Source organism: Cherax quadricarinatus, chromosome 28, assembly GCF_038502225.1.
Source record: "Cherax quadricarinatus isolate ZL_2023a chromosome 28, ASM3850222v1, whole genome shotgun sequence".
In the NCBI taxonomy this organism is placed as follows: Eukaryota; Metazoa; Arthropoda; class Malacostraca; order Decapoda; family Parastacidae; genus Cherax; species Cherax quadricarinatus.
This window is the reverse complement of record NC_091319.1, coordinates 13,413,170-13,436,777: the sequence shown is the minus strand read 5'-3', so window position 1 is coordinate 13,436,777 and position 23,608 is coordinate 13,413,170. Positions and strand designations below refer to the sequence as shown.

At 48.1% G+C, this 23,608-nt stretch overlaps 1 protein-coding gene across 2 annotated transcripts in view; it reads right to left on the bottom strand.

Moving 5' to 3' along the window:
• Window positions 1-23,608, bottom strand: part of LOC128693288 (FMRFamide receptor) — a 525,101-nt gene that overhangs the window by 445,981 nt on the left and 55,512 nt on the right. For both annotated transcript variants that reach the window (XM_053782882.2, XM_053782884.2), the window contains exon 2: window positions 11,126-11,166. The gene's annotated coding sequence lies outside the window, so the exon portion shown is untranslated. The remainder of the gene's footprint in view (window positions 1-11,125; window positions 11,167-23,608) is intronic.

Genomic DNA, 23,608 nt, shown 5'->3' with positions numbered 1-23,608 from the left:
TAGGAGAGCTTAATAACTGATCTTGGTGAGCTTAATGAGTGATCTTCGAGAGTTTAATTAATGATTTTGGAGAGATTAACAGACTAATGCTGGAGATGTTTGAGCATTGTGATGGAGCGTTCAGTACCCTGATGAAGGATATAGAGGACCGGGTTGGCTAGTTAAGTGAATGCTCTTTACAAACCGAAAAGAAATAATAATTCCAGATGATGTTATAACTCCGTCACACTTGTGGTTCCCTTCAAAGATTGAGTACCATGATACTGGTGAACGGTTCCTGGTACAAGTAAATATAGGTACCCTTGCCTTCCCTGGATTAGTCGAGCACTTCTCAATCAACTTATAACCTGGCACTCTCTCAACAATCAGTGTTCATGGCACTTGAATCCACACATTCAACAGCATATTCCCACGAGTGATTATCATCGCGGTGGCAGTGACCCTGGCCCTCACAGGGAAAAAATAGCATTTGAGAATTAGCCGATGGCACTGTGCCACTATATATATATATATATATATATATATATATATATATATATATATATATATATATATATATATAAGAATGGGCTTTCACCATATACACACAACTGTCATACTCCTTTGTACAGACATGTATCATGCAGAAATAAACTTCTTATCATTATTCTTATATAGCTCCTTATTTCTTCTCGTAGAACATTTTTTTCTCAATTCTATCACTCACTTCAGAGAAATATATATTTTCGAAGGGTAATTTACATAGCGTATATTCTTCACGCTCAGGTGAAATCTATAGAGGACTATATACGCAGAGCCATTTACGGCCAGTTGTGTATCAAAAAAGTCGTCTAAATGTAAATTATTTCAACATATCGCAACACAGTGGTGCCGGCAAGTGAAACATGTGAAGCTCAACAGTTTCAGTGAAGCAAACACAGCTCTGTCAGCTGTGTTTATGATCACTTATATTCCGGCGCTGTCTTGTAAATGATCACCATTTTCTCTTCTTTGAAGTACCATGACTGAGTTAACACTTGATGGAGAGTGTTGGTGAATGTTGGTGAGTGTTGGTGAGCGTTGGTGAGTGTTGGTGAGTGTTGGTGAGTGTTAGTGAGTTTTAGCGAGTGTTGGTGAGTGTTAGTGAGTGTTAGTGAGTGTTGGTGAGTGTTGGTGAGTGTTGGTGAGTGTTGGTGAGTGTTGGTGACTGTTGGTGAGTCTTAGTGAGTGTTAGTGAGTGTTGGTGAGTGTTGGTGAGTGTTGGTGAGTGTTGGTGACTGTTGGTGAGTGTTAGTGAGTGTTAGTGAGTGTTGGTGAGTGTTGGTGAGTGTTGGTGAGTGTTGGTGAGTGTTGATGAGTGGTAGTGAGTGTTGGTGAGTGCTGGTGAGTGTTGGTGAGTGTTGGTGAGTGTTGGTGAGTGTTGGTGAGTGGTAGTGAGTGTTGGTGAGTGTTGGTGAGTGTTGGAGAGTGTTGGTGAGTGTTGGTGAGTGTTGTTGAGTGTTGGTGAGTGTTAGTGAGTGTTGGTGAGTGTTGGTGAGTGTTGGTGAGTGTTGTTGAGTGTTGGTGAGTGTTAGTGAGTGTTGGTGAGTGTTGATGAGCGTGGGTGAGTGTTAGTGAATGTTGGTGAGTGTTCGTGAGTGTTCGTGAGTGTTCGTGAGTGTTCGTGAGTGTTGGTGAGTGTTGGTGAGTGTTGGTGAGTGTTGGTGAGGGTTGGTGAGTGTTGGAGAGTGGTAGTGAGTGTTGGTGAGTGTTGGTGAGTGTTAGTGAGTGTTGGTGAGTGTTGGTGAATGTTGGTGAGTGTTGGTGAGTGTTGGTGAGTGCTGTTGAGTGTTGGTGAGTGTTGTTGAGTGTTGGTGAGTGTTGGTGAGTGTTGGTGAGTGTTGGTGAGTGTTGGTGAGTGTTGTTGAGTATGGGTGAGTGTTAGTGAATGTTAGTGAGTGTTGGTGAGAGTTGGTGAGTGTTGGTGAGTGTTAGTGAGTGTTGGTGAGGGTTGGTGAGTGTTGGTGAGTGTTGGTGAGTGTTGGTGAGTGTTGGTGAGTGTTGTTGAGCCTTGCTGAGTGTTAGTGAGTGTTGGTGAGTGTTGTTGAGTGTTGTTGAGTGTTGGTGAGTGTTCGTGAGTGTTCGTGAGTGTTGGTGAGTGTGGGTGAGTGTTAATGAATGTTAGTGAGTGTTGGAGAGTGTTGATGAGTGTGGGTGAGTGTTGGTGAGTGTTGGTGAGTGTTGGTGAGTATTGGTGAGTGTTAGTGAGTGTTGGTGAGTGTTAGTGAGTGTTGGTGAGTGTTGGTAAGTGTTGTTGAGTGTTGGTGAGTGTTGGTGAGTGTTGGTGAGTGTTGGTGAGTGTTAGTGAGTGTTGGTGAGTGTTGGTGAGTGTTGGTGAGTGTTGGTGAGTTTTAGTGAGTGATGGCGAGTGTTAGTGAGTGTTGGTGAGTGTTGGTAAGTGTTGTTGAGTGTTGGTGAGTGTTGTTGAGCGTTGGTGAGTGTTAGTGAGTGTTGTTGAGTGTTGGTGAGTGTTGTTGAGCGTTGGTGAGTGTTAGTGAGTGTTGGTGAGTGTTGGTGAGTGTCGGTGAGTGCTGGTGTGTGTTGTTGAGTGTTGGTGAGTGTTGGTGAGTGTTGGTGAGTGTTGGTGAGTGTTGGTGAGTGTTAGTGAGTGTTGGTGAATGTTCGTGAGTGTTAGTGAGTGTTGGTGAATGTTGGTGAGCGTTGGTGAGTGTTAGTGAGTGTTGGTGAGTGTTGGTGAATGTTGGTGAGTGTTGGTGAGTGTTGGTGAGTGTTGGTGAGTGTTGTTGAGCGTTGGTGAGTGTTAGTGAGTGTTGGTGAGTGTTGGTGAGTGTTGTTGAGTGTTGTTGAGTGTTAGTGAGTGTTGGTGAGTGTTGGTGAGTGTTGGTGAGTGTTGGTGAATGTTATTGAGTGTTAGTGAGTGTTGGTGAGTGTTGGAGAGTGTTGGTGAGTGTTGGTGAGTGTTGGAGAGTGTCGGTGAGTGCTGGTGTGTGTTGTTGAGTGTTGTTGAGTGTTGGTGAGTGTTGGTGAGTGTTGGTGAGTGTTGGTGAGTGTTGGTGAGTGTTAGTGAGTGTTGGTGAATGTTCGTGAGTGTTAGTGAGTGTTGGTGAATGTTCGTGAGCGTTGGTGAGTGTTAGTGAGTGTTGGTGAGTGTTGATGAGTGTTGGTGAGTGTTGGTGAAAGTTAGTGAGTGTTGGTGAGTGTTGGTGAGTGTTGGTGAGTGTTGGTGAGTGTTGGTGAGTGTTGGTGAGTGTTGGTGAGTGTTGGTGAGTGTTAGTGAGTGTTAGTGAGTGTTGGTGGGTGTTGGTGAGTGTTGGTGAGTGTTGGTGAGTGTTGGTGAGTGTTAGTGAGTGTTAGTGAATGTTAGTGAGTGTTAGTGAGTGTTGGTGAGTGTTAGTGAGTGTTGGTGAGTGTTAGTGAGTGTTGGTGAATGTTGGTGAGTGTTGGTGAGTGTTGGTGAGTGTTGGTGAGTGTTGGTGAGTATTGGTGAGTGTTAGTGAGTGTTGGTGAGTGTTGGTGAGTGTTGGTGAGTGTTGGTGAGTGTTAGTGAGTGTTGGTGAGTGTTAGTGAGTGTTGGTGAGTGTTGGTGAGTGTTAGTGAGTGTTAGTGAGTGTTGGTGAGTGTTGGTGAGTGTTGGTGAGTGTTAGTGAGTGTTGGTGAGTGTTGGTGACTGTTGGTGAATGTTGGTTAGTGTTGGTGAGTGTTGGTGAGTGTTGGCGAGTGATAGTGAGTGTTCGTGAGTGTTGGTGAATGTGGGTGAGTGTTTGTGAGTGTTGGTGAGTGTTGGTGAGTGTTAGTGAGTGTTGGTGAGTGTTAGTGAGTGTTGGTTAGTGTTTGTGAGTGTTGGTGAGCGTTGGTGAGTGTTAGTGAGTGTTAGTGAGTTTTAGTGAGTGTTGGTGATTGTTGGTGAGTGTGGGTGAGTGTTAGTGAGTGTTGGTGAGTGTTGGTGAGTGTGAGTGAGTGTTAATGAATGTTAGTGAGTATTGGTGAGTGTTGGTGAGTGTTGGTGAGTGTTAGTGAGTGTTGGTGAGTGTTAGTGAGTGTTGGTGAGTGTTAGTGAGTGTTAGTGAGTGTTAGTGAGTGTTGGTGAGTGTTGGTGAGTGTTGGTGAGTGTTGGTGAGCGTTGGTGAGTGTTGTTGAGTGTTGGTGATTGTTGGTGAATGTTAGTGAGTTTTAGCGAGTGTTGGTGAGTGTTGGTGAGTGTCGGTGAGTGTTAGTGAGTTTTAGTGAGTGTTGTTGAGTGTTTGTGAGTGTGGGTGAGTGTTAGTGAGTGTTGTTGAGTGTTGGTGAGTGTGGGTGAGTGTTAGTGAATGTTAGTGAGTGTTGGTGAGTGTTGGTGAGTGTTGGTGAGTGTTAGTGAGTGTTGGTGAGTGTTAGTGAGTGTTGGTGAGTGTTAGTGAGTGTTAGTGAGTGTTGGTGAGTGTTGGTGAGCGTTGGTGAGTGTTGGTGAGTGTTAGTGAGTGTTGGTGAGTGTTGGTGAGTGTTGGTGAGTGTTAGTGAGTGTTGGTGAGTGTTGGTGAGTGTTAGTGAGTGTTGGTGAGTGTTAGTGAGTGTTAGTGAATGTTGGTGAGTGTTAGTGAGTGCTCGTGAGTGTTGGTGAGTGTTAGTGAGTGTTGGTGAGTGTTAGTGAGTGTTGGTGAGTGTTGGTGAGTGTTGGTGAGTGTTGGTGAGTGTTAGTGAGTGTTGGTGAGTGTTAGTGAGTGTTGGTGAGTGTTGGTGAGTGTTGGTGAGTGTTGGTGAGTGTTTGTGAGTGTTGGTGAGTGTTGGTGAGTTTTGGTGAGTGTTATTGAGTGTTGGTGAGTGTTGGTGAGTGTTGGTGAGTGTTAGTGAGTGTTGGTGAGTGTTAGTGAGTGTTCGTGAGTGTTGGTGAGTGTTGGTGAGTGTTGGTGAGTGTTAGTGAGTGTTAGTGAGTTTTAGTGAGTGTTGGTGAGTGTTGGTGAGTGTGGGTGAGTGTTAGTGAGTGTTGGCGAATGTTGGTGAATGTTGGTGAGTGTTAGTGAGTGTTGCTGAGTGTTAGTGAGTGTTGGTGAGTGTTGCTGAGTGTTAGTGAGTGTTAGTGAGTGTTAGTGAGTGTTAGTGAGTGTTAGTGAATGTTAGTGAGTGTTGGTGAGTGTTGGTGTGTGTTAGTGAGTGTTGGTGAGTGTTAGTGAGTGTTAGTGAGTGTTGGTGAGTGTTAGCGAGTGTTTGTGAGTGCTAGTGAGTGTTGGTGAGTGTTGGTGAGCGCTGGTGAGTGTTCATGAGTGATGATTTAGCGTTGGTGAGTGTTGATGAGTGTTGGTGAGTGTTGATGAGTGTTGATGAGTGTTGGTGAATATCAGTAACAATTTGTGAGTGTTGGTGAGTGTTAGTGATTGTTGGTGAGTGCTGATAAGTGTTGATAAGTGTTAGTGAATGTTTGTGAGTGATTGTGAGTGCTGGTGAGTGTTGGTGAGTGATGGTGAGGGTTGATGAGTAATGATTTAGCGTTGGTGAGTATTAGTGAGTGTTGGTGAGTGTTGATGAGTGTTGGTTAGTTTTAATGATTGCTTGTGAGTGTTGGTGAGTGTGTGTGAGTGCAGGTAAGTGTTTGTGAGTGTTGATGAGTGTTAGTGAGCGTTAGTGAGCATTAGTGAGTGTTGGTGAGTGTTGGTGAGTGTGAATGCTGATGGGTGTTTGTGAGTGCTGGTGACTATTGGTGAGTGTTTGTGAGTGCTGGTGACTATTGGTGAGTGTTTGTGAGTGCTGGTGAGTGTTGGTGAGTACTAGTAAGTGTTGATGTGTCTTGATGAGTGCTGATAAGTGTTGATGAGTGTTAGTGAGTGTTGCTGAGTGTTTATGAGTGCTGGTGAGTGTTGGTGAGTGCTGATGAGTGGTGATGAGTGTTGATGGCTGTTATTGAGTGTTGGTGAGTGTTTTTTAGTGCCGGTGAGTACTGGTGAGTGCTGGTGAGTGTTGGTCATGGTGGTGAGCACTGCTGGTGAACAACTACTGTTTGTTGTGGTTGGTAGTAGTGAGTGGTGGTGATTGTAGGCGTTGGTGAAGACAAGCAGTAGTGGTGGTGACTATTGACGATGAAAAACAGTGGTGGTGGTGACTACTGGTGATGACAAGCTGTGGTAGTGGTGGTGACTGCTGGTGATGACAAGCTCTGGTAGTAGTGGTGACTGCTGGTGATGACAAGCTCTGGTAGTGGTGACTGCTGGTGATGGCAAGCTGTGGTAGTGGTGGTGACTGCTGGTGATGGCAAGCTGTGGTAGTGGTGGTGACTGCTGGTGATGACAAGCTGTGGTGGTGGTGGTGGTGACTGCTGGTGATGGCAAGCTGTGGTAGTGGTGGTGACTGCTGGTGATGACAAGCTGTGGTAGTGGTGGTGACTGCTGGTGATGACAAGCTGTGGTAGTGGTGGTGACTGCTGGTGATGGCAAGCTGTGTTAGTGGTGGTGACTGCTGGTGATGGCAAGCTGTGGTAGTGGTGGTGACTGCTGGTGATGGCAAGCTGTGGTAGTGGTGGTGACTGCTGGTGATGGCAAGCTGTGGTAGTGGTGGTGACTGCTGGTGATGCCAACTGTGGTAGTGGTGGTGACTGCTGGTGATGACAAGCTGTGGTAGTGGTGGTGACTGCTGGTGATGACAAGCTGTGGTAGTGGTGGTGACTACTAGTGATGGCAAGCTGTGGTAGTGGTGGTGGCTGCTGGTGATGACAAGCTGTGGTAGTGGTGGTGACTACTAGTGATGGCAAGCTGTGGTAGTGGTGGTGACTGCTGGTGATGGCAAGCTGTGGTAGTGGTGGTGACTGCTGGTGATGACATGCTGTGGTAGTGGTGGTGACTCCTGGTGATGGCAAGCTGTGGAAGTGGTGGTGACTGCTGGTGATGACAAGCTGTGGTAGTGGTGGTGACTGCTGGTGATGGCAAGCTGTGGTAGTGGTGGTGACTGCTGGTGATGGCAAGCTGTGGTAGTGGTGGTGACTGCTGGTGATGACAAGCTCTGGTAGTGGTGGTGACTGCTGGTGATGACAAGCTGTGGTAGTGGTGGTGACTGCTGGTGATGACAAGCTGTGGTGGTGGTGGTGTTGACTGCTGGTGATGACAAGCTGTGGTAATGGTGCTGACTGCTTGTGATGACAAGCTGTGGTAGTGGTGGTGACTGCTGTTGATGGCAAGCTGTGGTAGTGGTGGTGACTGCTGGTGATGGCAAGCTGTGGTAGTGGTGGTGACTGCTGGTGATGGCAAGCTGTGGTAGTGGTGGTGACTGCTGATGATGACAAGCTGTGGTAGTGGTGGTGACTGCTGGTGATGGCAAGCTGTGGTATTGGTGGTGACTGCTGGTGATGGCAAGCTGTGGTAGTGGTGGTGACTGCTGGTGATGGCAAGCTGTGGTAGTGGTGGTGACTGCTGGTGATGGCAAGCTGTGGTAGTGGTGGTGACTGCTGGTGATGACAAGCTGTGGTAGTGGTGGTGACTGCTGGTGATGGCAAGCTGTGGTAGTGGAGGTGACTGCTGGTGATGACAAGCTGTGGTAGTGGTTGTGACTGCTGGTGATGACAAGCTGTGGTGGTGGTGGTGCTGACTGCTGGTGATGACAAGCTGTGGTAGTGGTGCTGACTACTGGTGATGACAAGCTGTGGTAGTGGTGGTGACTGCTGGTGATGACAAGTTGTGGTGGTGGTGGTGCTGACTGCTGGTGATGACAAGCTGTGGTAGTGGTGCTGACTGCTGGTGATGACAAGCTGTGGTGGTGGTGGTGATGACATGCTGTGGTAGTGGTGCTGACTGCTGGTGATGACAAGCTGTGGTGGTGACGGTGACTGCTGGTGATGACAAGCTGTGGTAGTGGTGCTGACTGCTGGTGATGACAAGCTGTGGTGGTGGTGGTGACTGCTGGTGATGACAAGCTGTGGTGGTGGCGGTGACTGCTGGTGATGACAAGCTGTGGTAGTGGTGGTGACTGCTGGTGATGACAAGCTGTGGAAGTGGTGGTGACTGCTGGTGATGGCAAGCTGTGGTAGTGGTGGTGACTGCTGGTGATGGCAAGCTGTGGTAATGGTGGTGACTGCTGGTGATGACAAGCTGTGGTAGTGGTGGTGACTACTGGTGATGACAAGCTGTGGTAGTGGTGCTGACTGCTGGTGATGACAAGCTGTGGTGGTGGTGGTGGTGACTGCTGGTGATGACAAGCTGTTTTAGTGGTGGTGACTGCTGGTGATGACAAGCCGTGGTAATGGTGGTGACTGCTGGTGATGACAAGCTGTGGTAGTGGTGGTGACTGCTGGTGATGACAAGCTGTGGTAGTGGTGGTGACTGCTGGTGATGATAAGCTGTGGTAGCGGTGGTGACTGCTGGTGATGACAAGCTGTGGTGGTGGCGGTGACTGCTGGTGATTGCAAGCTGTGGTAGTGGTGGTGACTGCTGGTGATGACAAGCTGTGGAAGTGGTGGTGACTGCTGGTGATGACAAGCTGTGGTAGTGGTGGTGACTGCTGGTGATGACAAGCTGTGGTGGTGGTGATGCTGACTGCTGGTGATGACAAGCTGTGGTGGTGGTGGTGACTACTGGTGATGACAAGCTGTGGTGGTGGCGGTGACTACTGGTGATGACAAGCTGTGGTGGTGGTGGTGACTACTGGTGATGACAAGCTGTGGTGGTGGCGGTGACTACTGGTGATGACAAGCTGTGGTGGTGGTGGTGACTACTGGTGATGACAAGCTGTGGTGGTGGTGGTGACTACTGGTGATGACAAGCTGTGGTGGTGGTGGTGACTGCTGGTGATGACAAGCTGTGGTGACTGCTGGTGATGACAAGCTGTGGTGGTGGTGGTGACTGCTGGTGATGACAAGCTGTGGTGGTGGTGGTGACTGCTGGTGATGACAAGCTGTGGTGGTGGTGGTGACTGCTGGTGATGACAAGCTGTGGTGGTGGTGGTGACTGCTGGTGATGACAAGCTGTGGTGGTGGTGTGACTGCTGGTGATGACAAGCTGTGGTGGTGGTGGTGACTGCTGGTGATGACAAGCTGTGGTGGTGGTGGTGACTACTGGTGATGACAAGCTCTGGTGGTGTTGGTGACTGCTGGTGATGACAAGCTGTGGTGGTGGTGGTGACTGCTTGTGATGACAAGCTGTGGTGGTGGTGGTGACTGCTGGTGATGACAAGCTGTGATGGTGGTGGTGACTGCTGGTGATGACAAGCTGTGGTGGTGGTGGTGACTGCTGGTGATGACAAGCTGTGGTGGTGGTGTGACTGCTGGTGATGGCAAGCTGTGGTGGTGGTGGTGACTGCTGGTGATGACAAGCTGTGGTGGTGGTGGTGACTGCTGGTGATGATAAGCTGTGGTAGCGGTGGTGACTGCTGGTGATGACAAGCTGTGGTGGTGGCGGTGACTGCTGGTGATTGCAAGCTGTGGTAGTGGTGGTGACTGCTGGTGATGACAAGCTGTGGAAGTGGTGGTGACTGCTGGTGATGACAAGCTGTGGTAGTGGTGGTGACTGCTGGTGATGACAAGCTGTGGTGGTGGTGGTGACTACTGGTGATGACAAGCTGTGGTGGTGGCGGTGACTACTGGTGATGACAAGCTGTGGTGGTGGTGGTGACTACTGGTGATGACAAGCTGTGGTGGTGGCGGTGACTACTGGTGATGACAAGCTGTGGTGGTGGTGGTGACTACTGGTGATGACAAGCTGTGGTGGTGGTGGTGACTACTGGTGATGACAAGCTGTGGTGGTGGTGGTGACTGCTGGTGATGACAAGCTGTGGTGACTGCTGGTGATGACAAGCTGTGGTGGTGGTGGTGACTGCTGGTGATGACAAGCTGTGGTGGTGGTGGTGACTGCTGGTGATGACAAGCTGTGGTGGTGGTGGTGACTGCTGGTGATGACAAGCTGTGGTGGTGGTGGTGACTGCTGGTGATGACAAGCTGTGGTGGTGGTGGTGACTGCTGGTGATGACAAGCTGTGGTGGTGGTGGTGACTACTGGTGATGACAAGCTGTGGTGGTGTTGGTGACTGCTGGTGATGACAAGCTGTGGTGGTGGTGGTGACTGCTTGTGATGACAAGCTGTGGTGGTGGTGGTGACTGCTGGTGATGACAAGCTGTGATGGTGGTGGCGACTGCTGGTGATGACAAGCTGTGGTGGTGGTGGTGACTGCTGGTGATGACAAGCTGTGGTGGTGGTGGTGACTGCTGGTGATGACAAGCTGTGGTGGTGGTGGTGACTGCTGGTGATGACAAGCTGTGGTGGTGGTGGTGACTGCTGGTGATGACAAGCTGTGGTGGTGGTGGTGACTGCTGGTGATGACAAGCTGACAAGCTGGTGACTGCTGGTGATGCTGGTGGACAAGCTGTGGTGGTGGTGGTGACTGCTGGTGATGACAAGCTGTGGTGGTGGTGGTGACTGCTGGTGATGACAAGCTGTGGTGGTGGTGGTGACTGCTGGTGATGACAAGCTGTGGTGGTGGTGGTGACTGCTGGTGATGACAAGCTGTGGTGGTGGTGGTGACTGCTGGTGATGGCAAGCTGTGGTGGTGGTGGTGACTGCTGGTGATGACAAGCTGTGGTGGTGGTGGTGACTGCTGGTGATGACAAGCTGTGGTGGTGGTGGTGACTGCTGGTGATGGCAAGCTGTGGTGGTGGTGGTGACTGCTGGTGATGACAAGCTGTGGTGGTGGTGGTGACTGCTGGTGATGACAAGCTGTGGTGGTGGTGGTGACTGCTGGTGATGACAAGCTGTGGTGGTGGTGGTGACTGCTGGTGATGACAAGCTGTGGTGGTGGTGGTGACTGCTGGTGATGACAAGCTGTGGTGGTGGTGGTGACTGCTGGTGATGGCAAGCTGTGGTGGTGGTGGTGACTGCTGGTGATGACAAGCTGTGGTGGTGGTGGTGACTGCTGGTGATGACAAGCTGTGGTGGTGGTGGTGACTGCTGGTGATGGCAAGCTGTGGTGGTGGTGGTGACTGCTGGTGATGACAAGCTGTGGTGGTGGTGGTGACTGCTGGTGATGACAAGCTGTGGTGGTGGTGGTGACTGCTGGTGACGGCTAGTAAGAGTATATCAGGTAACGAGAGCTGGTAGTGAAAAAGAATCAGAAAAATGTCTCTGATGAGAGAGAGAGAGAGAGAGAGAGAGAGAGAGAGAGAGAATAAAGTTATCTCAATAAACAAACATGAATCCCCTTACCTTACACTGATAGTTATCTTCCTCCTCCTCAAATTACGCACCTGAAAAAAAAGGAAAAAAAAAAACATTGCATTAGGATGGACACGTAAACAAGTCCAATATCATACATGAGAGACTGCCAGTGTCACTGAAGCCGGGTCTTCGCGTAGCTTTAAAACACAGGTAGGACCAATACATAACTGTTAGAGGAGAAAGGATAGGTCTGAGCTGAACTTCCCTAGCATGGGCCAGTAGGCCTATAGCACTGCTCCATTATTGCTAGGTTATTATGCTCTTGTGTACTTGTTTCTGGTTCCCGTTAGACACGATTATTATTTACGGAAAAAATCTATTTTTTATAAAAATAACAGTAATAATAATTTATTATTATACATATATATACATATATATATATATATATATATATATATATATATATATATATATATATATATATATATATATATATATATATATATATATATATATATATATATATATATATATATATATATATATATATATATATATATATATATATATATCAGGTTATGTACACCGAGGGGAGGGTAAGGCTAAAAGTAGGTATTATATACTATAATATCAAGAGGTTGATCCCCAAAGACACCGCAGGACACCTGAAGAACTGCAACAAAGTCCAACTCGTTATCACTGAACTATGACGGAAAACACGGCGTTGTGCGGAAGCATTATCCTTGATGGTTACAAAACGCACACATACACGTGATGGCTCAGGTGATAGCAATGTTAGGACACCGCTACCTTGATGGCTCAGATGATGGCAATGTTAGGACACCGCTACCTTGATGGCTCAGATGATGGCAATGTTAGGACATCGCTACCTTGATGGCTCAGATGATGGCAATGTTAGGACACCGCTACCTTGATGGCTCAGATGATGGCAATGTTAGGACACCGCTACCTTGATGGCTCAGATGATGGCAATGTTAGGACATCGCTACCTTGATGGCTCAGATGATGGCAATGTTAGGACACCGCTACCTTGATGGCTCAGGTGATGGCAATGTTAGGACATCGCTACCTTGATGGCTCAGATGATGGCAATGTTAGGACACCGCTACCTTGATGGCTCAGGTGACGGCAATGTTTGGACACTGCTACCTTGATGGCTCAGGTGATGGCAATGTTAGGACACCGCTGCCTTGATGGCTCAGGTGATGGCAATGTTTGGACACCGCTACCTTGATGGCTCAGGTGATAGCAATGTTAGGACACCGCTACCTTGATGGCTCAGCTGATGGCAATGTTAGGACACTGCTACCTTGATGGCTCAGGTGATGGCAATGTTAGGACACCGCTACCTTGATGGCTCAGGTGATGGCAATGTTAGGACACTGCTACCTTGATGGCTCAGATGATGGCAATGTTAGGACACCGCTACCTTGATGGCTCAGGTGATGGCAATGTTAGGACACCGCTACCTTGATGGCTCAGCTGATGGCAATGTTAGGACACCGCTACCTTGATGGCTCAGGTGATGGCAATGTTAGGACACTGCTACCTTGATGGCTCAGGTGATGGCAATGTTAGAACACCGCTACCTTGATGGCTCAGATGATGGCAATGTTAGGACACCGCTACCTTGATGGCTCAGGTGATGGCAATGTTAGGACACCGCTACCTTGGTGGCTCAGGTGATGGCAATGTTAGGACACCGCTACCTTGATGGCTCAGGTGATGGCAATGTTAGGACACTGCTACCTTGATGGCTCAGGTGATGGCAATGTTAGGACACCGCTACCTTGATGGCTCAGATGATGGCAATGTTAGGACACCGCTACCTTGATGGCTCAGGTGATGGCAATGTTAGGATACCACTACCTTGATGACTCAGGTGATGGCAATGTTAGGACACAGCTACCTTGATGGCTCAGGTGATGGCAATGTTAGGACACCGCTACCTTGATGGCTCAGGTGATGGCCATGTTAGTACACCGCTACCTTGATGGCTCAGGTGATGGCAATGTTAGGACACCGCTACCTTCATGGCTCAGGTGCTGGCAATGTTAGGACACCGCTACCTTGATGGCTCAGGTGATGGCAATGTTAGGACACCGCTACCTTGATGGCTCAGGTGATGGCAATCTTTGGACACGACTACCTTGATGGCTCAGGTGATGGCAATGTTAGGACACCGCTACCTTGATGGCTCAGGTGATGACAATGTTAGGACACCGCTACCTTGATGGCTCAGGTGCTGGCAATGTTAGGACACCGCTACCTTAATGGCTCAGGTGATGGCAATGTTAGGACACCACTACCTTGATGGCTCAGGTGATGGCAATGTTTGGACACAGCTACCTTGATGGCTCAGGTGATGGCAATGCTAGGACACCACTACCTTGATGGCTCAGGTGATGGCAATGTTAGGACACCGTTACGTTGATGGTATTATTGACGCAGAGCAAAAAAAAAAAAAGACGAGGGTTGTTTAGAAGCATTCTTGATAGTTAGGATGCATCAGGTGGTACAGAAGAGAGGAAGTTAGAACACCTGTACACGCTGGAATTATTAAATTAGAGCCTTTAGGACAGCACTGTTCAGAACTGGTGTAGTGATACTGAATATCTGTAGGTAAAAGACATATGCACTGATCAACGTATTTATCAAGAAAACGCTTCGCCCTGAGTGGTTTCTTCTTGAGGAGTGGAGAAGCCACTCGTGGCGAAACGTCTTCTCGATACACATGCGTCATCTTGTATCTACAGAAGAATCCCTAATAGAGACGCTGGACCACCTGCGTCTATATCCCGCACACCCGGAGACACGTCCATCAGAGAATCCCTTACCTCACTGCAGCTTCACACTTGATCTCATCACAGATCCTTGCTTATAAATACCCATGTTTCGTAATGCTGGCGCGAAAACACACACAGGAAAAACTGAGTGTTCTCAGGTGCTGACACAGACATCTTCAGAAGACTGTGCGTGTAAGGACATGAAAGACCTCAGTTTCTTATTTTTATTTTTTTAGTTTGGTATTTCTTATTATCACTGATTTTACAAAATATCGACAGTTTGATGAATAAGATACATGTACAGGACTGGTGTATCTTTATTAGTGAGTACAACACTGTCTTTAGAATTAAATTCGCCTGTACTCTACCAAAGAAACCTGTTGTAGAGGCGAAATGTTCTGGAAATAAAGGTACCCGGGTGCTGCACATGTGTCTGATTTATCTACTCATGTTTCTACCTCATGTGTAGTATCATTGTTTTCTCCGATGAGGTCAAAAATCAAGTTATTTTTGCAGTTATTTTTACTTTTGTATTAGAAGGAAAGCGCTGAACTTCCAAGGGAGGTAATCGGGTTAGATCCCAGGAGGGGAAAAGTGGCCCTAATTTCACGGACTAAACGCCCTTCATCAGCATAAAAACAACTAATAAATTAGACTCCAATTCATCTGTCAGCATGTCAGGCTGACGCACAATTAAACGGTTTATTTGCACAATAAAGCAGTTTATTCTTCCACTTCTAACTGCGCCATCCCTGGGAGTTATAACTGCCTTTCCGGTGATTGATTCTCATCTATACTGAATACCTCAGCAGAAAATTACGCGACTGAAATGCCGAAATATTTTTTTTAGATAAAAAAAAGTGGTCTCCAGTTTCATGTGGAGGTGGAGAAGAATCCATCGTTCGTAAGCCATGCGTGTAGTAAGAGGCGATTAAAATGCCGGGAGCAAGGGGCTAGTAACACCCTTCTCCGGTATAAATTACTAAATGTGAAAAAAGACGAAAAATTCCTGTATCTTCTTTTTTCAGGTCACCCTGCCTTGGTGGGAGACGGCCGGTGTGTTATAAAAATGAGTTCTGAGATGCTGAGCGAGGAGAGAATAATTAGGTTAAGTTAGGTTAGGATGGGTTAGGTTAGGTTAGGTTAGGTTAGATTCGTCAGGAAACAAGTGTTTCCTGACACGGGTCTTAGTCAAATGATGACCCCCCCCCCCCGCCACTGGAGCTTTTGGTCATCAGACTGAGGCCTACCAATGGCTGACCAGCCCACCCCTTTAAAAATCAAGGTTGTAATCATTAACATTAGTGAGGGGTAGTGCGAGCCGGCATGAGCCTCGTTCAGTACCAGCTCTGCTGCAGTCAGCACCAACCTTCACTAGCTCTGTTCAACCTTCTTTTATAGCCTGCTATTACCTCCAAATTCCTTTTCGTTCATTTCTAGGTTAAATTTGCCGGGATAAGATTATGTTAGGTTAAGCTAAGCTAAGTTACCTTAAGGCAGGCTAGATTAGGTTAGTGTAAGCTAGGTTAGACTAGGCTTCTTCCCCGAACGCTACAGAGGCTAGAGACAGGTGTGGGAGACACACCTGTTCGTTGATGGCAGGTGTGGGATACACACCTGTCCCTTGATGGCAGGTGTGTGACACATCTACCCCTAGATGGTAGGTATGGGATGAGAAACATCTGCCCCTTGATGGCAGGTATGGGAGAAACCACTCACACACACACACACACGCACACACATACACACACACACACACACACACACACACACACACACACACACACACACACACACACACACACACACACACACACACACACAGCACACACAGCGATGTAGTGGAGGCAGGATCCATACATAGCTTTAAGCAGAGGTATGATAAAGCTCACGGCTCAGGGAGAGTGACCTAGTAGCGACCAGTGAAGTGGCGGGGCCAGGAGCTCGGACTCGACCCCTGCAACCACAAATAGGTGAGTACACACACACACACACACACACACACACACAACTGTAATACGAACAAATTAAAACACGAAAAGACACACACACCATCCACAAACGACCTGGTGGTTGTGTTTTGTTCGTCAGGAAACAGGACAAGTATTTCTTGGCAATTGTCTTTAGACACGTGATGACCCGCTAACTATGACTTTTGATCTTATGAACGAAGACTTCCGCTGGCTTACCCCGGAAAACCATTTTAAAAACAGTTGAATGAAGTTTAGGAAGGAATTAGATGAGAACCCGAGAGGAGGGAACGGAGGCAGGAATCTAAAGAATGTGAGAGGAAAGGCAACTGACAAAATAAAAGGACTGATGACCGAGGGAAGGAGAAATGGGGCAGTAGATAAATAACAAAGTGAGCGAGGAAACAGTGAAGAAGAGATGGGAGAGAGAGAGAGAGAGAGAGAGAGAGAGAGAGAGAGAGAGAGAGAGAGAGAGAGAGAGAGAGAGAGAGAGAGAGAGAGAGAGAGAGAGAGAGAGAGAGAGAGAGAATGTCGGCGCTGTTATGTCGTCCAGGTCAGCCACATGGCCTAACTTAGTAGACAGCTGGAAGACAGATGTTATACCAAACGACAGGAAGCCACCACCAGCACTTGCACTCTGGCTGTCACCTTCCAGAGGACGTCAGTCCATCAAAGAGCATTGATTCCTTGAACATTAATGACTATGTTCCCCCAAATATAGGCACTTTTGAGTAGTAGTTGAAATAATAGTAGTAGTATTATAGTAGTAGTAGTAGTACTAGTAGTAGTACAGTAGTACTAGTAGTAGTACAGTAGTACTAGTAGTACTAGTAGTAATAATATAGTAGTAGTAGTAATACTAGTAGCCGTAGTAGTAGTACTAGTAGTAGTAGTATAGTAGTAGTAGTAGTAGCAGTATAGCAGTAGTAGTAGTAGCAGTAGTATAGTAGTAGTAGTAGTATAGTAGTAGTAGTGATAGTAGTAGTAGTAGTAGTTGCAACATTCACAGACCTGTCAACAGTGTTGCCAAGAAGATGAGTAAGACACTGGCAACATGCGAAGATGTAAATATCATTGTAAATTCCTGTTCACGACTTCATCATCCTATTTGCATACGTAAAGAAAATTCAGTTTAGTTTAGTTACAGTTCTTTTTTTTCAGTAGCTTCCACAGAACTGTACTGAAGTGATGAACCCGTGTGAGTCTTCCAGTGCGAGAGAAGGTGGTGGAGGCTTGATTCTCCGTACGGAAATCCAGGCCCAGTCTTTGGCCAGTCAGGCCACAGTCAGTCCACAATCCTTATTAACTTTGACATAAGACTTTAACAGCGTTTAATTACCAGTGTATTGCTGGCTGAGAGCCAGTAATCTCCTTCAAAAGTTCTCTGTCACATCTATTGTATCATATTATTGTATTAATTACTGTATTAGTGGCGTAGTGGTGTTATGAATTGTTAATTTTTGCTAAGAGACGACAAGCTTAACTTTAATGAACCTAACCTAATCAAAACTAACCTAACCTAACCTAACCAAAACTAACCTAACCTAACCTAACCTACTATACTACGGGTAGAGTTTGAACCCGCGATCAGAGAGTTCAAACCCCACTCGTAGTATGGTTTGTTAATAATCGTGTCATTACGATTTCGTGAGTAACTTAACCTAACCTAACCTAACCTAACCTAACCAAAACTAGCCTAACCTAACCAAATTCATTACAGGTAAATCGCAAAATCTGGATAGAACATTACTTGAGTAACAGAACATAAGAGGATCAGTTGATGTCTTGTGCTGATGATTTTCTTCAGGGTGTACCAACAGTGTGTTGATGATTTTCTTCAGGGTGTACCAACAGTGTGTTGATGATTTTCTTCAGGGTGTACCAACAGTGTGTTGATGATTTTCTTCAGGGTGTACCAACAGTGTGTTGATGATTTTCTTCAGGGTGTACCAACAGTGACTAGTATGGGTGGTATGGCCAGCGTGGGTGGCATGGCATGTGGGTGGTATGACCAGCGTGGGTGGTATGATTAGCGTGGGTGGTATGACCAGCGTGAGTGGGTATCATCTTAGGTATGTCGAGGTGTTGATATAACTAGTGATGTCTGGTCAGCTGGAGGAGGATGGTCCAGGACCCGGTGTAAAATTATTGTGTAATCGTCTACGACCTTTATCACACCGCGACCTTCACCACACCGCGACCTTCACCACACCGCGACCTTCACCACACCGCGACCTTCACCACACCGCGACCTTCACCACACCGCGACCTTTACCACACCGCGACCTTCACCACACCGCGACCTTCACCACACCGCGACCTTCACCACACCGCGACCTTCACCACACCGCGACCTTTACCACACCGCGACCTTCACCACACCGCGACCTTCACCACACCGCGACCTTCACCACACCGCGACCTTCACCACACCGCGACCTTCACCACACCGCGACCTTTACCACACCGCGACCTTCACCACACCGCGACCTTTACCACACCGCGACCTTCACCACACCGCGACCTTCACCACACCGCGACCTTCACCACACCGCGACCTTCACCACACCGCGACCTTCACCACACCGCGACCTTCACCACACCGCGGCCTTCACCACACCGCGACCTTCACCACACCGCGACCTTCACCACACCGCGACCTTCACCACACCGCGACCTTCACCACACCGCGACCTTTACCACACCGCGACCTTCACCACACCGCGACCTTCACCACACCGCGACCTTCACCATACCGCGACCTTCACCACACCGCGACCTTCACCACACCGCGACCTTCACCACACCACGACCTTCACCACACCGCGACCTTCACCACACCGCGACCTTCACCACACCGCGACCTTCACCACACCGCGACCTTTACCACACCGCGACCTTTACCACACCGCGACCTTCACCACACCGCGACCTTCACCACACCGCGACCTTCACCACACCGCGACCTTTACCACACCGCGACCTTCACCACACCGCGACCTTCACCACACCGCGACCTTCACCACACCGCGACCTTCACCACACTGCGACCTTCACCACACCGCGACCTTTACCACACCGCGACCTTCACCACACCGCGACCTTCACCACACCGCGACCTTTACCACACCGCGACCTTTACCACACCGCGACCTTCACCACACCGCGACCTTTACCACACCGCGACCTTTACCACACCGCGACCTTCACCACACCGCGACCTTCACCACACCGCGACCTTCACCACACCGCGACCTTCACCACACCGCGACCTTCACCACACCGCGACCTTCTCCACACCGCGACCTTTACCACACCGCGACCTTCACCACACCGCGACCTTCACCACACCGCGACCTTCACCACACAGCGACCTTCACCACACCGCGACCTACACCACACTGCGACCTTCACCACACCGCGACCTTCACCACACCGCGACCTTCACCACACCGCGACCTTCACCACACCGCGACCTTCACCACACCGCGACCTTCACCACACCGCGACCTTTACCACACCGCGACCTTCACCACACCGCTACCTTCACCACACCGCGACCTTCACCACACCGCGACTTTCACCATAAAGAGGTAATAGAGAAGAAGAGAAAGAAGGGAAGACAGGTGTGTAGAAGAGCATGAGTAAATGGGAATGATGGAGTCGTTTCTTGTGAATGATGCGAGAGTGAGAGTAGGTGGGCGTGGGTGAGAGTGAGAGTAGGTGGGCGTGGGTGAGAGTGAGAGTAGGTGGGCGTGGGTGAGAGTGAGAGTAGGTGGACGTGAGTGAGAGTGAGAGTAGGTGGGCGTGGGTGAGAGTGAGAGTAGGTGGGCGTGGGTGAGAGTGAGAGTAGGTGGACGTGAGTGAGAGTGAGAGTAGGTGGGCGTGGGTGAGAGTGAGAGTAGGTGGACGTGAGTGAGAGTGAGAGTAGGTGGGCGTGAGTGAGAGTGAGAGTAGGTGGGCGTGGGTGAGAGTGAGAGTAGGTGGGCGTGGGTGAGAGTGAGAGTAGGTGGACGTGAGTGAGAGTGAGAGTAGGTGGGCGTGGGTGAGAGTGAGAGTAGGTGGACGTGAGTGAGAGTGAGAGTAGGTGGGCGTGAGTGAGAGTGAGAGTAGGTGGGCGTGGGTGAGAGTGAGAGTAGGTGGGCGTGGGTGAGAGTGAGAGCATCAGTTAAACCAATCACTAAAATCTTAATATAAAAAACTCGCTAACAAGAATATAACGTAGACTTAAGTGAAGAAATGGTTAGCAATGTTTATAAGTGGGGTGACTAAGGATGAGGGGCGCTAGCACCTTGGGAGCTAGCACCTTGGAAGCTAGCACCTTGGAAGCTAGCACCTTGGAAGCTAGCACCTTGGGAGCTAGCACCTTGGGAGCTAGCACCTTGGAAGCTAGCACCTTGGGAGCTAGCACCTTGGGAGCTAGCACCTTGGGAGCTAGCACCTTGGGAGCTAGCACCTTGGGAGCTAGCACCTTGGAAGCTAGCACCTTGGGAGATAGCACCTTGGGAGATAGCACCTTGGGAGATAGCACCTTGGGAGATAGCACCTTGGGAGATAGCACCTTGGGAGCTAGCACCTTGGGAGCTAGCACCTTGGGAGCTAGCACCTTGGGAGCTAGCACCTTGGGAGCTAGCACCTTGGAAGCTAGCACCTTGGGAGCTAGCACCTTGGGAGCTAGCACCTTGGGAGCTAGCACCTTGGGAGCTAGCACTTTGGGAGCTAGCACTTTGGGAGCTAGCACTTTGGGAGCTAGCACTTTGGGAGCTAGCACCTTGGGAGCTAGCACCTTGGGAGCTAGCACCTTGGGAGCTAGCACCTTGGAAGCTAGCACTTTGGGAGCTAGCAGTTTGGGAGCTAGCACCTTGGGAGCTAGCACCTTTGGAGCTAGCACCTTGGGAGCTAGCACCTTGGGAGCTAGCACCTTGGGAGCTAGCACCTTGGGAGCTAGCACCTTGGGAGCTAGCACTTTGGGAGCTAGCACTTTGGGAGCTAGCACCTTGGGAGCTAGCACCTTGGGAGCTAGCACCTCGGTAATATTAAAATGGAAAATGGTTAGAAGGGGTATTGAAAGGGGAGGGAGAGGATGTTAACCATCTTACCGCAGTGCTTCGCGTGGAATGGTTGGTATCGTCAGGGTCTTGGCCAGGGGTACTTAACCAGTGGTATTCATACCCCTTGGGGGTATGGGAACCAAATAACGAGGTATGGGAATCAAATAACGAGGTATGGGAACCAAATAACGAGGTATGGGAACCAAATAACGAGGTATGGGAACCAAATAACGAGGTATGGGAACCAAATAACGAGGTATGGGAACCAAATAATGTGGGAATGGGACTCGATCTCTGAACACTTTAAGAAAAAAAAATTGCTAGATAAGAATAAACTATTAGCTATTGTTTTGCTAGCTATCCATATTGTAAAATACAACCAAGTTATTGATATCTTTAGAAGTACCTAATAGCACTGGTGATGATGACGATTTCGACAGTCTGGTGAAGGGGGTATTGGGCACATATTGACCAATTCATTAAAGGGATTGAAATCGCCAAACAAACACCAGCTGACAGCTGGTGTTTATAGCCTCAGGCTTTCTTTTGTCTTTGACACACATCAATTTTTTTCTTCTCTTCAAACTCCACATGTATTAATAATGTATTTTCATATTCTCACTTATGAGGTTCTCGTTGTAGATGGGTGAGTACTGGGTCCCTGGACCTGTCAGGTGCCTCCGTAATGTTTTAATAACTAACCAACCACAGGGTGGGTACAGGGTTCTCAGTGATGCTATTAAACTAAATGGTTCAGAAACTCTGCACTACTAGCCTTAGAGGTCCTGTATGTGAGTCTCTGTACTCTCTTAATGAGACACAATATGTGCTTTATTGCATTTTACTGAGATGTTTCACCCACCAGCGACTTTATAAATTGATAAAGTTCCTGGTAGACGAAACGTCTTCTCAATTAAATAACAATAAGTGCATATTGTGCCTCATTAACATGCCGGTCGGTATATAACATTACTGATACACTTCGTAGTCACTGGATACCTGATCTCTTTACCTCTTCCAACTTCAGCTGACTCAAAACTTCCTTAATAACATGCCTCTCCATAGCGTCTCTCCTTCCACTGACATGTTTCTTTTATTTCTGTAGGGCTCTTCCCTCTCAACGGGGGGAAGAGCCCTGAGGGGCTGTTGAGGGACTTGTGTTCTAGGGAATTGGATCTGTGCTCCGGTTCCCTGAATTGAGCCTGAATACCTTCCATCCCCCCACATGTGCTGTATAATCCTATGGGTTTGGCGCTTCCCTGTGACTATGATAATGTAGGGCTCTTTAGGCAGAGTTTGTCTCACAAAGTAACTATTGACATGTTTACTAAGGAGTGTGTAAATTAAGAGTTGCAATAACTCCGCAAAAAAAAAAAAATCTGATCGCGAAAATAATGCTTATGACAGTCGTTAAATAATGATAAACAAATTTAGGATTGTTCAAAGTATGAAGTCAGCCGTAAAGTAAATTTTTAATATGATGTGTGCTGGAGCGTTCATCACGTTATACAGTTACTGAACACAATATAATTGAATTACATTTACTGAGAGAGAGAGAGAGAGAGGGAGAGAGAGAGAGACTAATGCACATATTCTGTCAATATATCTTATTAATAAAGACAAGATACAAGAAATTCTGAGCTAGTATCCAAATTCTGCTAGAAACAAACATCTGTATGCTCTTGTGTTACCCTCCACACCATGTTTATGGGGTGTTCAAACTAGAACTACCACCCACACCATGTGTACGGAATACCCTATAAACTTTCTGCTACCCTCCATGGAATGTACATGGCATGCACAATAAACTGGTTGCTGTGCCGACGGAAAATTAGGTGATTGTTCTGTAGAATCCGTCTACTAACTTACATAGAGGATACAAAAAATAGATTGTTTACGTCTCAAGCTGCGCATTCATCTCATCTCGCGCCGCCCACACTTCTGACACCCACACTTCACGTTGCCCACACTTGTAATACTGCTGTGACACCCACACCACATATTGCCCACGCTTCTGTTCAGTGTTTGTAGCTACAAGAGCAGAGCTATAACTCAGGTGTCCCGTTTGCAGTATTTGAAGATGTGTTAGTTACCATTTGGTCCTAGACACATGTCGATTAGACACTAGGCCTGTTGTATGTGCATGCGTGTGTGTGTGTATGTCTGTCCGTGTGTGTGTGTGTGTGTGTGTGTGTGTGTGTATGTGTGTGTGTGTGTGTGTGTGTGTGTGTGTGTGTGTGTGTGTGTGTGTGTGTGTGTGTGTGTGTGTGTGTGTGTGTGTGTGTGTGTGTACTCACCTGTTTGTGGTTGCAGGGGTCGAATCATAGTTCCTGGCACCACATCTTCACTGGTGTATGTGTGTGTTATATCTAGGAGAAACATGGCTTTCAGTCAAGCAGGCTGCCTAACACTATAGGCATCTGTAACCGAGTGGTTTAACTTAAGACGTCAGGATGGCAGGTAAGCTACACTCGTGGAGAACCGCCAACGTGAGTTCGAATCCTGCTGGCAAGATACTGATAGTCTGAACGATGGTGAAAGTGTTTCTTTTTTGGACCACTCTACCTCGATGGGAGACTGAGAAAAAATCTCTCTCTCTCAAATCTGTATACACCGAGAGTTATGCATATTTTTCAGTTTATATTCACTGCTAGGTGTGTGTGTGTGTATCTGTGCATGTGTATATACACCGAGAGGTGTTTC